The following is a 13,062-nucleotide window of genomic DNA, read 5'->3' as shown; positions in this document are numbered from 1 at the left end:
CCAACCAGTCCCCACCCACTACCCCTTCACCACCTGGCTGAGCTTGTTCTCACTCTGAACAACTTCTTTCCTCCAAATGAAAGATATTGTTGTGGGTACCTGCATGGATTCAAGCTATTTCTGCCTTTTTGTTGGATATGTGGAACACGCATTATTCCAGTCGTGCTCAGGCCCACTTACTCATCTCTTTTTCCGGTGCACTGAAGATTGTATTGGTGCCGCCTCTTGCTCTTGCCTCGAGCTAGAAAATGTAATTGGGTGCGATTCTCTGGCCACGATGCGCTCAAGCGAGAGCACAACGCGGCCGGAGGATCCCGGGAAAGCTCTCCTGCGGGCCTCCCGACAGCGTCCATGCTTCGTGGGATTTGCCCAATTCCCGCGAGGCGTCGGAGTCGGAACTCCACCCAAAGGTGGCAGGACCAAACTGCGCTCGCGGATGTATGTCTTAAACCTACTTATGGCCTACTTGGGACACATCGTCCTTCCTTGATTCTCTAGCCTCTCCAGGAGGCCACATCACAGCGCCCATCAGTGCTGATCCACAAGATTGTGGTCCGGGCGGAACGGGACTTTTGGAGACCCATGGGTGGTCAGGATCAGTGCAGGATGGCCCCCTGACCCTCCCAGTGGAATGTGTACACCTGGGCACTGCCCAACTGGCACCTTGGCACTGCCCTGGCACTGCCAATGTGCCTGGGTGGCACTGCCAAGCTGGCTGGAGCACTGCCAAGGGTCAGGTGTGAGGGGGCCATTCCCATGAAAGGAGGATGGAGGAGGGGTCCGAAGGGTGGGGGTGTGCAGGGCAGGTAGGTAGGGGCCTGTGGGAGGTTGGAGGAGGTGATGGGGGAGGGGGGGGTGGTGCTGTAAAATGGGCTTAGGGAGGCCTGAAGAGAGTGTCCTCCAGGGATCCCATAGCATGGTGTCTTCACTTGGTTGATGTGGGGTAGTGCCCATGTGTATGGGGGGTGACATTGCCTATGGGTGGGGGGGACCCACCAGCTCACTTAGAGATTGGGGCACCCTTTCAAAATGGCGGCCCGATCTCTGAATCCAGCTCCCCAGTGCTAAAAAAAAATTCTAAGTGTGGACTAAACCAGTGAGAAACACCCCAGGGCCCAAAAAAGTGTCATTGAATAGTGGTGGGAAACTCACCAGCAGAGTCGGTGGGAAACTCTCTGAAAAACCTGCCACAAATGAACCGAGAGATTCTTTAAGAGAATCGCGGCCATTGACTTTGTTTTCATTTTCCACCCTTCCCTCACCTTTACCTGGTCCATCTCGGCTCCTTTCATAGTGATAGGCTATCTACTAAAGTTCACTCACTACAAACCTAGACTCCGACAGCCACCTCAGCTGCACTTCCTAAAATCCTGCTTCCTGTATGGACTCTCTTCCATTTTCTGGTTTCTTCATCTCCATCACATCTGTTTCAACAATGCAACCGTCCACACTAGGACTTCCAAAGTGTTCTTTTTTTCAATCAATCAAAGACACTCACCCAGCATGGTTGACAATGAGTCCAATCCATTTCATGCACTTCTGCTCTTACCCCTTTCCCTCCCTCCCAGAACCATGAACCCATTGAACTCACTTTTCACTCCACCAGCCTCCCTATTCAATGGATCATTTGCCAGCTGCAGCGTGATGCCACCACCAAACACATCTTCTCCTCGCCTCCCCTCCCCTTTCAGTATTTTATAGGGACTGTTCCCTCTGTGACAGCCTAGCCCACTCCTGAGTCACCCCCAACACCTTCTCCCTTCCCTTCGACAATTTTCTGTGAAAGTGTAGGAGGTGAAAAACCTGCCCTTCTCACTGTCAAAGGCCCGAAATACTCCTCCAAAGTGAAACAGCAATTTTCTCCTTTCAATTTAGTATATTGTATTTGCTGTTGACAATGTGGTCTCCTCTACACAGTCATAGAAGTCAACAGTACAGAAAAGGCCCTTCGGCCCATGCATCTGCACTGGTCAGAAACAACCATTTAAATATTCAAATCCCATTTTCCAGCACTTATCATAGAATTTACAAAGAACAAAGAAAATTACAGCACAGGAACAGGCCCTTCGGCCCTCCCAGCCTGCGCCGATCCAGATCCTTTATCTAAACCTGTTGCCTATTTTCCAAGGATCTACTTCCCTCTGTTTCCCGCCCGTTCATATATCCGTCTAGATGCATCTTGAATGATGCTATCGTGCCCGCCTCTATCACCTCCGCTGGCAAAGCGTTCCAGGCACCCACCACCCTCTGTGTAAAATACTTTCCACGCAAATCACCCTTAAACTTTTCCCCTCTCAACCTTGAAATCGTGACCCCTTGTAATTGACACCCCCACTCTTGGAAAAAGCTTGTTGCTGTCCACCCTGTCCATACATCTCATAATTTTGTAGACCTCAATCGGGTCCCCCCTCAACCGCCTTCTTTCCAACGAAAACAATCCTAATCTACTCCACCTTTCTTCATAGCTAGCACCCTCCATACCAGGCAACATCCTGGTGAACCTCCTCTGCACCCTCTCTAAAGCATCCACATCCTTTTGGTAATGTGACGACCAGAACTGCACGCAGTATTCCAAATTTGGCCTAACCGAAGTCCTATACAACCGTAACATGAACTGCCGACTCTTGTACTCAATACCCGTCCGATGAAGGCAAGCATGCGGTATGCCTTCTTGACCACTCTATCAACCTGCATTGCCACCTTCAGGGTACAATGGACCTGAACTCCCAGATCTCTCTGTACATCAATTTTCCCCTGGACTCTTCCATTGACCGTATAGTCCGCTCTTGAATTAGATCTTCCAAAATGCATCACCTCGCATTTGCCTGGATTGAACTCCATCTGCCATTTCTCTGCCCAACTCTCCAATCTATTTATATTTTGCTGTATTCTCTGACAGTCCTCCTCACTATCTGCAACTCCACCAATCTTAGTTAGCATCACCTGCAAAATTGCTAATCAGACCACCTATACCGTTGTCCAGATCATTTATGTATATCACAAACAACAGTGGTCCGAGCACGGATCCCTGTGGAACACCACTAGTCACCTTTCTTCATTTTGAGACACTCCCTTCCACCACTACTCTCTGTCTCCTGTTGCCCAGCCAGTTCTTTATCCATCTAGCTAGTACACCCTGAACCCCATACAACTTCACTTTTTCCATCAACCTGCCATGGGAATCTTTATCAAACACCTTACTGAAGTCCATGTATATGACATCTACAGCCCTTCCCTCATCAATTAACTTTGTCACTTTCTCAAAGAATTCTATTTGGTTTGTAAGACATGACCTTCCCTGCACAAAACCATGCTGCCTATCACTGATAAGTCTATTTTCTTCCAAATGTGAATAGATCCTATCCCTCAGTATCTTCTCCAACAGTTTGCCTACCACTGACGTCAAGCTCACGGGTCTATAATTCCCTGGATTATCCCTGCTACCCTTCTTAAACAAAGGGACAACATTAGCTATTCTCCAGTCCTCTGGGACCTCCCCCGTGCTCAAGGATGCTGCAAAGATATCTGTTAAGGCCCCAGCTATTTCGACCTCGCTTCCCTCAGTAACCTGGGATAGATCCCATCTGGACCTGGGGACTTGTCCACCTTAATGCCTTTTAGAATACCCAAAACCTCCCCTTTCCTTATGCCGACTTGACCTCGAGTATTTAAACATCCATCCCTAGCCTCAACATCCGTCATGTCCCTCTCCTTGGTGAATACCGATGCAAAGTACACATTAAGAATCTCACCCATTTCCTCTGACTCCAAGTATAAATTCCCTCTTTTGTCTTTGAGTAGGCCAATCCTTTCACTAGTTACCCTCTTTCTCCTTGTGTATGAATAAAAGGCTTTGGGATTGTCCTTAACCCTGTTAGCCAAAGATATTTCATGACCCCTTTTAGCCCTCTTTATTGCGTGTTTGAAATTTGTCCTACGTTCCCGATATTCCTCCAAAGCTTCATCAGTTTTAAGTCGCCTAGATCTTATGTATGCTTCCTTTTTCATCTTAGCTAGTCTCACAATTCCACCCGTCATCCATGGTTCCCTAATCTTGCCATTTCTATCCCTCATTTTCACAGCGACATGACAGTACAGAAAGAGCCCATTCAGCCCATCGAGTCTGCACTGGCCCTTGGAAAGAGCCCCCCCATTTAAGCCCACACTTCCACCCTATCCTCATAACCCCACCTAACCTTTTTTGGACACTGAGGGCAATTTAGCATGGCCAATCCACCTAAACTGCACATCTTTGGACTGTGGGAGGAAACCGGAGCACCCAGAGGAAATCCACGCAGACATGGGGAGAACGTGCAGTGTTATGGGCCAGGGTTTGCAGAACCCCAAAGTGTATCATGAAGTTCAACTGACCCACAACTTTTAGTAGATTGTGATATGGGGAGCACACGGCCCACTCTACAGGTGTGGTCCAGCAGAAATGGAAAAGTATTTTTTAAAGCAAAACAATGTTTATTCTATGAACTCAAGTTAACCTTTTAAAAACGTACAGTGAACATCTTAACAACCATCAATTCAAATACAACCACAAAAGAATACAACACAAAGTAATCCTTAAGCTGTCCTTTTAACATTCATAAGACTTAAAAAAAACTTTAAACAGAAGCACATCAGGTTAAAGTCATTACTGAGAGCAGTTATTAGTTTTAAATCACCAAAGGATCGATTTACAGTCTTTAGATTACAAAGAGAGCGACTAATACCCCTTCTGGCTATCCAGCTCTGAAAATGAAACTGAAACACACCCTGCAGCAAACAGTCTAAAACGAAAGTAAAAAGCTGACAGACAGCCCAGCTCCACCCACACTCTGACATCACTGATAAACACCCATTTCTTAAAGGTACCTTTCTTAAACACCCATTTATTAAAGGTACCCTCACATGACAGCAGACTCTGCACAGACAGTGACCCAAGCCGGAAATCGAACCTGGGACCCTGGAGCTGTGAAGCAACAGTGCTACCGTGCCGCCCACTTGGCACAAACCTCCTGCCCCATAATTTAAATCTATGTGCTCTGGTCATTAATCCCTCCACCAAGGGGAAAGGTTTATTTCTGTCTACTTTATCTAAACCTCTCATAATTTTATGCATCTCAATCATGTCCCCTGTCAGTCTTCTCTGCTCCAAGGAAAACAACCCCAGTCTATCCAATTTTTTCATAACTAAAACTCTCCAGGCAACCTCCTGATAAATCTCTTCTGCACCCTTTCCAGTGCCATCACATCTCCTATAATGTGGATTCGAGATCTGCGCACAGTACTCTAGTTGTGGCCTAACCAACGTTTTAAAGAGTTCCAGCAAAACCTCTCTGTGCTTAAACTCTATGTCTAGGCTAATCCACGGTAGCACAGGGGCTATCACTATTGCTTCACAGCACCAGGGTCCCAGGTTCAATTCCTGGCTTTGGTCACTGTCTGTGTGGAGTCTGCACGTTCTCCCCGTGTTTGCGTGGGTTTCCTCTGGGTGCTCCGGTTTCCTCCCACAAGTCCCGAAATATGCGCTGTTAGGTAATTTGACATTCTGAATTCTCCCTCCGTACCCGAACAGGCGCCGGAGTGTGGCGACTAGGGGATTTTCACAGTATAACTTCATTGCAGTGTTATTGTAAGCCTACTTGTGACAATAAGTATTAGTATTATTAATATTCAAGGCAATTGTACCATATGCCTTCTTCACTTTATCCACCTGCCCTGCTACCTAATGGGGGCTGGTTTAGCACACTGGGCTAAACAGCTGGCTTGTAATGCAGAACAATGCCAGCAGTGCGGGTCCAATTCCCATACCAGGCGCCGGAATGTGGCGACTAGGAGCTTTTCACTGACTTCACTGAAGCCTATTTGTGACGATAAGCAATTATTATTATTAAGGGACCAGTGTACATACACACAAAGGACCTCGCTGATCCTCTGAGTCCCATTGTTTATCATGTATTCCCTTGCCTTGTTTGTCCTGCCTAATTGCATCACCTCACACTTATTCGGATTGAATTCTATTTGCTATTGATCAGCCCATCTGGCCAGCCTGTCTATATCCTCCTATAATCTATGGCTATCCTCCTCAATATTTAACACTCCAATTTTTGTTTAATCCGTGAAGTTACTGATCAACCTTTCTATATTCAAGTCTAAATCACAAACAGCAAGGCCCCCAACACTGACCTCTGTGGGACCCCACTGGACACCGGCTTCCAGTCAGAACAATAGCCCTCGACCATCACACTCTGCTTCCTGTCACTCAGCCAATTTTGGATCCAATTTGCCAAATTTCCTTGAATCCTCTGGGTTCTTGCCTTCACTATCAATCTCCCATGCGAGACCTTATCAAAAGCTTTGCCAAAGTCCAAGTAGACTACATCAAATACATTACCCTCATCTACACACCTGGTCACCCCTTCGAAAAATTTAATTGAGTTGGTCAGACACGACCTCCCCTTAACAAAACCACATCTACTGTTCTTGATTAACCCCTGCTTCTCCAAATACAGATTAATTCTGTTTCTCAGAATTGTTTCCAATAGTTTCCCTACCACTGAGGTTAGACTGACTGGCATTGTTGTTTCCTGGTTTATCCCTTCCTCCCTTCTTGAATAATTGTATCACATTAGCTATCCTCCAATCTTCCAGCACCTTTCCTGTGGCCTAAATTGAAAATTATTGCCAGTGCCCCTGCTATTTCTTCCCTTACATGACAACAAGCCTGGGATACTTTCATCCAGCCCTGGAGATCTATCTACCCTGCCAGACCACTCAGAATCTCTTGTGTCTATGTTAATTTCATTTTATCATAGTTCTTCTCCCTGATTTCTATACCCACACCATCCCTCTCACTGGTGAAAACCGACACAAAGTATTCATTTAGAACCTTACCTATGTCCTCTGGCTTCACACACTAATTACCACTGTTGCCCTTAATGGGCCCTACGCTTATCCTGGTTTTCCTTTTATCCTGGTTTTCCTTTTATCCTGGTTTTCCTTTTACCCTGGTTATCCTTTTATCCTGGTTATCCTTTTGCCCTTCATGTACTTGTAAAACAACTTAGGAGCTTCCTTTATTTTACCTGCTAGTATCCTTAAATGTCACCTTTTTGCTCTCCTAATTTCCTTTTTAAGTACCCGCTTGCACATTTTATACACCTCTCGAGCTTCTGCTGTTTTGAGCCCACTATATCTGCCTTAAGCCATCCTTCCATCTCTTTATCCAATGCTGTGTATCCTCAATATCTAGGGTTCACTGGATTTGTTGATCCCACTTTTATTGGTCATGTTGGCCCTGTACTCTCCCTATTTCCCTCTTGAATGCGTCCCACTGTTCTGTCACAGATTTAACTAAAAGTGTCCAGTCCACTCTTGCCAAATCATATCTGATCTTATTGAAATTGGCCTTCCCTCAGTTTAGAACTTTGATTTCAGGCCCATCCTTGTCCTTTTCCATAACAATCTTAATCAAATGGAGTTCTGATCGCTGTCTGCAAAATGCCCCCCTGCTGATACTTCAACCACTTGCCGGGCTTTGTTACCTAAAATTAAGTCCAGGACCGCACCCTCTCTTGTAGGATCTTATACATGTTGGCTTAAAAAGTTCTATTTGAAGAATCCTGCTCCCTCTAAACCTTTCACACTATGACCACCTCAGTTAATGTTGGAGAAGTTGAAATCCCCCACTATAACTATCCTAATACTTTTGCACTTCTCTGAAATTTGCCTACATATCTGCCCTTCTATTTCTCTCGGACTGTTAAGGGGCCTATAGACTCCCAGCAATGTGATTGCTCCTTTTTGGTTTTTAAGTTCAGCCATTATGGCTTCATTTGAAGAGCCTTCTTAAGATGTCATCCTTCCTGAACTTGCGGTGGCAGCCATGGTGTGAGTGGCCGGATGCAATTCAAAGTGGTACATAGGATGCATATGACTCGGGCAAGAATAAGTGGGTCTTTCCAGGGAGTGGCAGATGAGTGCGAGAAGTGTGGGCGGGACCAGCAAACCACACATATATGTTTTGAGGCTGTGAGAAGCTAGAGAGATTCGCGGCACTAATGAGGATTGTGGGGAAAGAGGTTGGGCTGGACCCTTTGGTGACGCTATTTCGGATTTCAGAGAAGCCGGAGCTGATGGAGGGGAGGAAGGCTGATGTCGCGGCCTTGCCTCTCTGGTTGCCCGGCGAAGGATCTTATTGGAATGGCAGTTGGCAACGCTGCTGGGTTTGGTGGCTTGGTGACTTTCTCCATCTGGAAATGATTAAATATGAATTGCGGGGTTCAGTGGAGGGCTTTGAGACGAGATGGGGTGTGTGTTGGTGGCCATGTTTGAGGAGTTGTTTGTCGCAGGTGGGACGGGTGAAAATGGAGAAAAATTTGTTTAAATTGTATAAATGTGGTGCGGAGTATGTTCTCTGGACTGTTATGTTTTGTAACCGTTCAAATAAGTTTCGAATAAAATACATTTTTTTTTTAAATGTCCTCCCTCCTTCCTTCTGTTGGGGCGATGGATAGTTACAAGGTAGCGAGGAAGGATCTAACGAGAGAGCTAAGACGAGCAAGGAGGGGACATGAGAAGTATTTGGCAGGTAGCATCAAGGAAAACCCAAAAGCTTTCTATAGGTATGTCAGGAATAAGCGAATGACTAGGGAAAGAGTAGGACCAGTCAAGGACAGGGATGGGAAGTTGTGTGTGGAGTCTGACGAGATAGGCGAGATACTAAATGAATATTTTTCGTCAGTATTCACTCAGGGAAAAGATAATGTTGTGGAGGAGAATGCTGAGACCCAGGCCAATAGAATAGATGGCATTGAGGTACGTAGGGAAGAGGTGTTGGCAATTCTGGACAGGCTGAAAATAGATAAGTCCCCGGGTCCTGATGGGATTTATCCTAGGATTCTCTGGGAGGCCACGGAAGAGATTGCTGGACCTTTGGCTTTGATTTTTATGTCATCATTGGCTACAGGAATAGTGCCAGAGGACTGGAGGATAGCAAATGTGGTCCCGTTGTTCAAAAAGGGGAGCAGAGACAACCCCGGCAACTATAGACCGGTGAGCCTCACGTCTGTAGTGGGTAAAGTCTTGGAGGGGATTATAAGAGACAAGATTTATAAGCATCTAGATAGGAATAATATGATCAGGGATAGTCAGCATGGCTTTGTGAAGGGTAGGTCATGCCTCACAAACCTTATCGAGTTCTTTGAGAAAGTGACTGAACAGGTAGACGAGGATAGAGCAGTTGATGTGGTGTATATGGATTTCAGCAAAGCGTTTGATAAGGTTCCCCACGGTAGGCTATTGCAGAAAATACGGAGGCTGGGGATTGAGGGTGATATAGAGATGTGGATCAGAAATTGGCTAGCTGAAAGAAGACAGAGGGTGGCGGTTGATGGGAAATGTTCAGAATGGAGTTCAGTTACAAGTGGAGTACCACAAGGATCTGTTCTGGGGCCGTTGCTGTTTGTCATTTTTATCAATGACCTAGAGGAAGGCGCAGAAGGGTGGGTGAGTAAATTTGCAGACGATACTAAAGTCGGTGGTGTTGTCGATAGTGTGGAAGGATGTAGCAGGTTGCAGAGGGATATAGATAAGCTGCAGAGCTGGGCTGAGAGGTGGCAAATGGAGTTTAATGTAGAGAAGTGTGAGGTGATTCACTTTGGAAGGAATAACAGGAATGCGGAATATTTGGCTAATGGTAAAGTTCTTGGAAGTGTGGATGAGCAGAGGGATCTAGGTGTCCATGTACATAGATCCCTGAAAGTTGCCACCCAGGTTGATAGGGTTGTGAAGAAGGCCTATGGAGTGTTGGCCTTTATTGGTAGAGGGATTGAGTTCCGGAGTCAGGAGGTCATGTTGCAGCTGTACAGAACTCTGGTACGGCTGCATTTGGAGTATTGCGTACAGTTCTGGTCACCGCATTATAGGAAGGACGTGGAGGCTTTGGAACGGGTGCAGAGGAGATTTACCAGGATGTTGCCTGGTATGGAGGGAAAATCTTATGAGGAAAGGCTGATGGACTTGAGGCTGTTTTCGTTGGAGAGAAGGTTAAGAGGAGACTTAATGGAGGCATACAAAATGATCAGGGGGTTAGATAGGGTGGACAGTGAGAGCCTTCTCCCGCGGTTGGAAATGGCTGGCACGAGGGGACATAGCTTTAAACTGAGGGGTAATAGATATAGGTCAGAGGTAGGTTCTTTACGCAAAGAGTAGTGAGGCCGTGGAATGCCCTACCTGCTACAGTAGTGAACTCGCCAACATTGAGGGCATTTAAAAGTTTATTGGATAAACATATGGATGATAATGGCATAGTGTAGGTTAGATGGCTTTTGTTTCTGTGCAACATCGTGGGCCGAAGGGCCTGTACTGCGCTGTATCGTTCTATGTTCTGTAATTGATTCCTTGATCAAAATTTCCTCATTTACCTCCTTCCCTGTCTCCCCTTGCTGAACATACACTCAGGATCCCACCACCCCTTCCAAATTAGTTTAAACCTTCCCCAACAGCGCTAGCAAACCTCCCTGCAAGGACGCTGGTCCCATTTCGGTTCAAGTGTAACACACCTGCCTTGGCAGCTCGGTAGCATAATGGTTAGCACAGTTGCTTCACAGCTCCAGGTTCGATTCCCGGCTTGGGTCACTGTCTGTGCGGAATCTGCACGTTCTCCCCGTGTCTGCATGTGTTTCCTCCGGGTGCTCCGGTTTCCTTCCACAGTCCAAAGATGTGCAGTTAGGTGGATTGGCTATGCTAAATTTCCCTTCGTGTCCAAAAAAGGTTAGGTGGGATTACTGGGTTACAGGGGTAGGTTGGAAGTGTGGCCTTAAGTGGGGTGCTCCTTCGAAGGGGCGGTGCAGATTCGATGGTCCGAATGGCCTCCTGCACTGTAGATTCTGAGATTGTGCAGGTCCCACTACTTCCCCAAAAACGGTCCCAATGTCCCAGAAATATAAAGCCCTCCCACCTGCACCATGTCTGCATCCATCTGGACTAACCTCCTATTTCTATACTCACTAGCATGTGGCACCGGACATAATCCAGAGATTACTACCTTCTGGGTCCTGTTTTTTTATCTGCCTCCTAGCTCACTAATTATGCTTGCAGGACCTCATCCCTTTTTCTGCACATATCGTTGGCACCAATATGTACCATCACCACCGTATTTCTATTTTCCCATCTCTTTCAGAATGCCCTGCAGCTGCTCCGTGATAACCCTGACCCTGGCACCAGGGAGGCAACATACCATCCTGGAGTCTCTTTTGTATCCGCAGAAATGCCTGCTTGTTCCCCTTACAATTGAATCCCTTACCACTGTAGCTCTGCCGTTCTTCCTCCTCCTCTGTTGTGCATCAGACTCACCCACGGTGCCATGAAGTTGGCTGCCACTCCTTTTCCCTACACAGTATCTAAAGCGATATTTCTGTTAGAAAAGGGGATGACCACAGGAGCACAACCTGCCTTCCTCTATTCTGTCTGGTGGTCACCCATTCCCTTTCTGCCTGTTCAGTCTTCACCTGCAGTGTAACCACCTCACTGAACATGCTATCCATGACTTACTCAGCATCAACATCGCGGATGCCCCACAGTGAATCTACCCTCAGCTCCAGCTATAAAATATGGTTAGCCAGTAACTGCAGTTGGACACACACACTTGCACGGGATCACCAGGGACAACTGAAGCTTCCATGATTTGTCACATAGCATAGGATGAGCATATCACAGTGCAAGCTCCCCTGCCATGGCTACCCTTAAGCCCCTTATTTACACCCTTTTTTAATAACAGAATTATGCTTATATACAAATGCTATTAACTTTACTTCCCTTATGCTAACTTTACTTCTCTTACCCTACTTTGCTTACTTATATTACTTTATTGTAATTATCCTGACTTTCACACGTGTTTCTCAGTTAATCCCTCCTTCCAAAACAAAAACACCTTTTAAATCATGACTGTTTCTCTGTGATGCTGACTGCGAGGACACTGTTCCCAGACTGGGGAGACCAAATGCAGACTGGGTCATTGCTTTGCGGAATACCTCCTTTCCGTCTGAAAGCACAACCTGGAACTTCTGGTTGGTTGCTTGACATTTTAATTCTCTACCTTGCTCCCAGCCTGACCTTTCTACCATAGCCTGCTACATACAGTGTTCACTGGAGGAGCTGCACCTCATATTTTGATTCAATACTGTGCAGCCTTTTGGGTGTTCAATTTCAGATGTGTTTTTTCCTCGTTTTGCTGGGTCAGTGTTTGTCTTGTTTCTTTATCCCTTCATCTTACATTCAGATTTTTAAATGTAGCAATTCATGCTTCATGTGAGCACTAGCTTTGTTTCTTTGCTACATCCATTACCACTTTGTTGCATCATGAAATCTTCTGTTATTTAAACTCCCATAGCCTCTACTCTCTTTCGGGCCTTCTTTATTGTTCCTACACTCCTCCCCCTTCTATTGGCTTAATTGTTCCATTTTGGTCTCCACTTCTCATGAAAGGTCATCGACCTAAAGTGTCAATTGTGCTTCTGTCCACAAATGCTGCCTGAGTTTTTCTTGCTTTTTTTGTTCCTGTTTCAGATATCCAGTATATACAGTACTTTGCTTTTGTAGGATGAGATGAATGGCCATCAGGGTCTTTATATTACTTAATAGAGTTTCTATGCATTTCCCACAACCCTTGTACTTGTATTTGATAACTTTGTTTTACTTTTTAAAAAAAGATTTTGGCAATCGTTTTCAGTTGAGGGATAATGTTTAAAATCCCTTGATAACTGCACTAATGAATAGCATTTCAATTATGTTAGTTATACGCAGGACAATTTGTAATTTTATTCATTCATTGGATGGGATGTCGCTGGCTAGGCCAGCATTTAGGCTGGTTTAGCACACTGGGCTAAATCGCTGGCATTTAAAGCAGACCAAGGCAGGCCAGCAGCACGGTTCAATTCCCGTACCAGCCTCCCTGAACAGGCGCCGGAATGTGGCGACTAGGGGCTTTTCACAGTAACTTCCTTTGAAGCCTACTTGTGACAATAAGCGATTTTCATTTCATTTATTGCCCATCCCTAATTACCCTTGAAC

The 13,062-nt window shown here is 45.9% G+C and overlaps 1 protein-coding gene across 4 annotated transcripts in view; it reads left to right on the top strand.

Moving 5' to 3' along the window:
- cnsta (consortin, connexin sorting protein a) overlaps window positions 1–13,062 on the top strand; it is a 98,379-nt gene that overhangs the window by 37,537 nt on the left and 47,780 nt on the right. The window lies entirely within an intron of this gene.

The sequence above is a fragment of the Scyliorhinus torazame genome, chromosome 1, assembly GCF_047496885.1.
Source record: "Scyliorhinus torazame isolate Kashiwa2021f chromosome 1, sScyTor2.1, whole genome shotgun sequence".
Classification (NCBI taxonomy): Eukaryota; Metazoa; Chordata; class Chondrichthyes; order Carcharhiniformes; family Scyliorhinidae; genus Scyliorhinus; species Scyliorhinus torazame.
The sequence above is the reverse complement of the archived record's forward strand: the minus strand, read 5'-3'. Positions and strand labels throughout refer to the sequence as shown.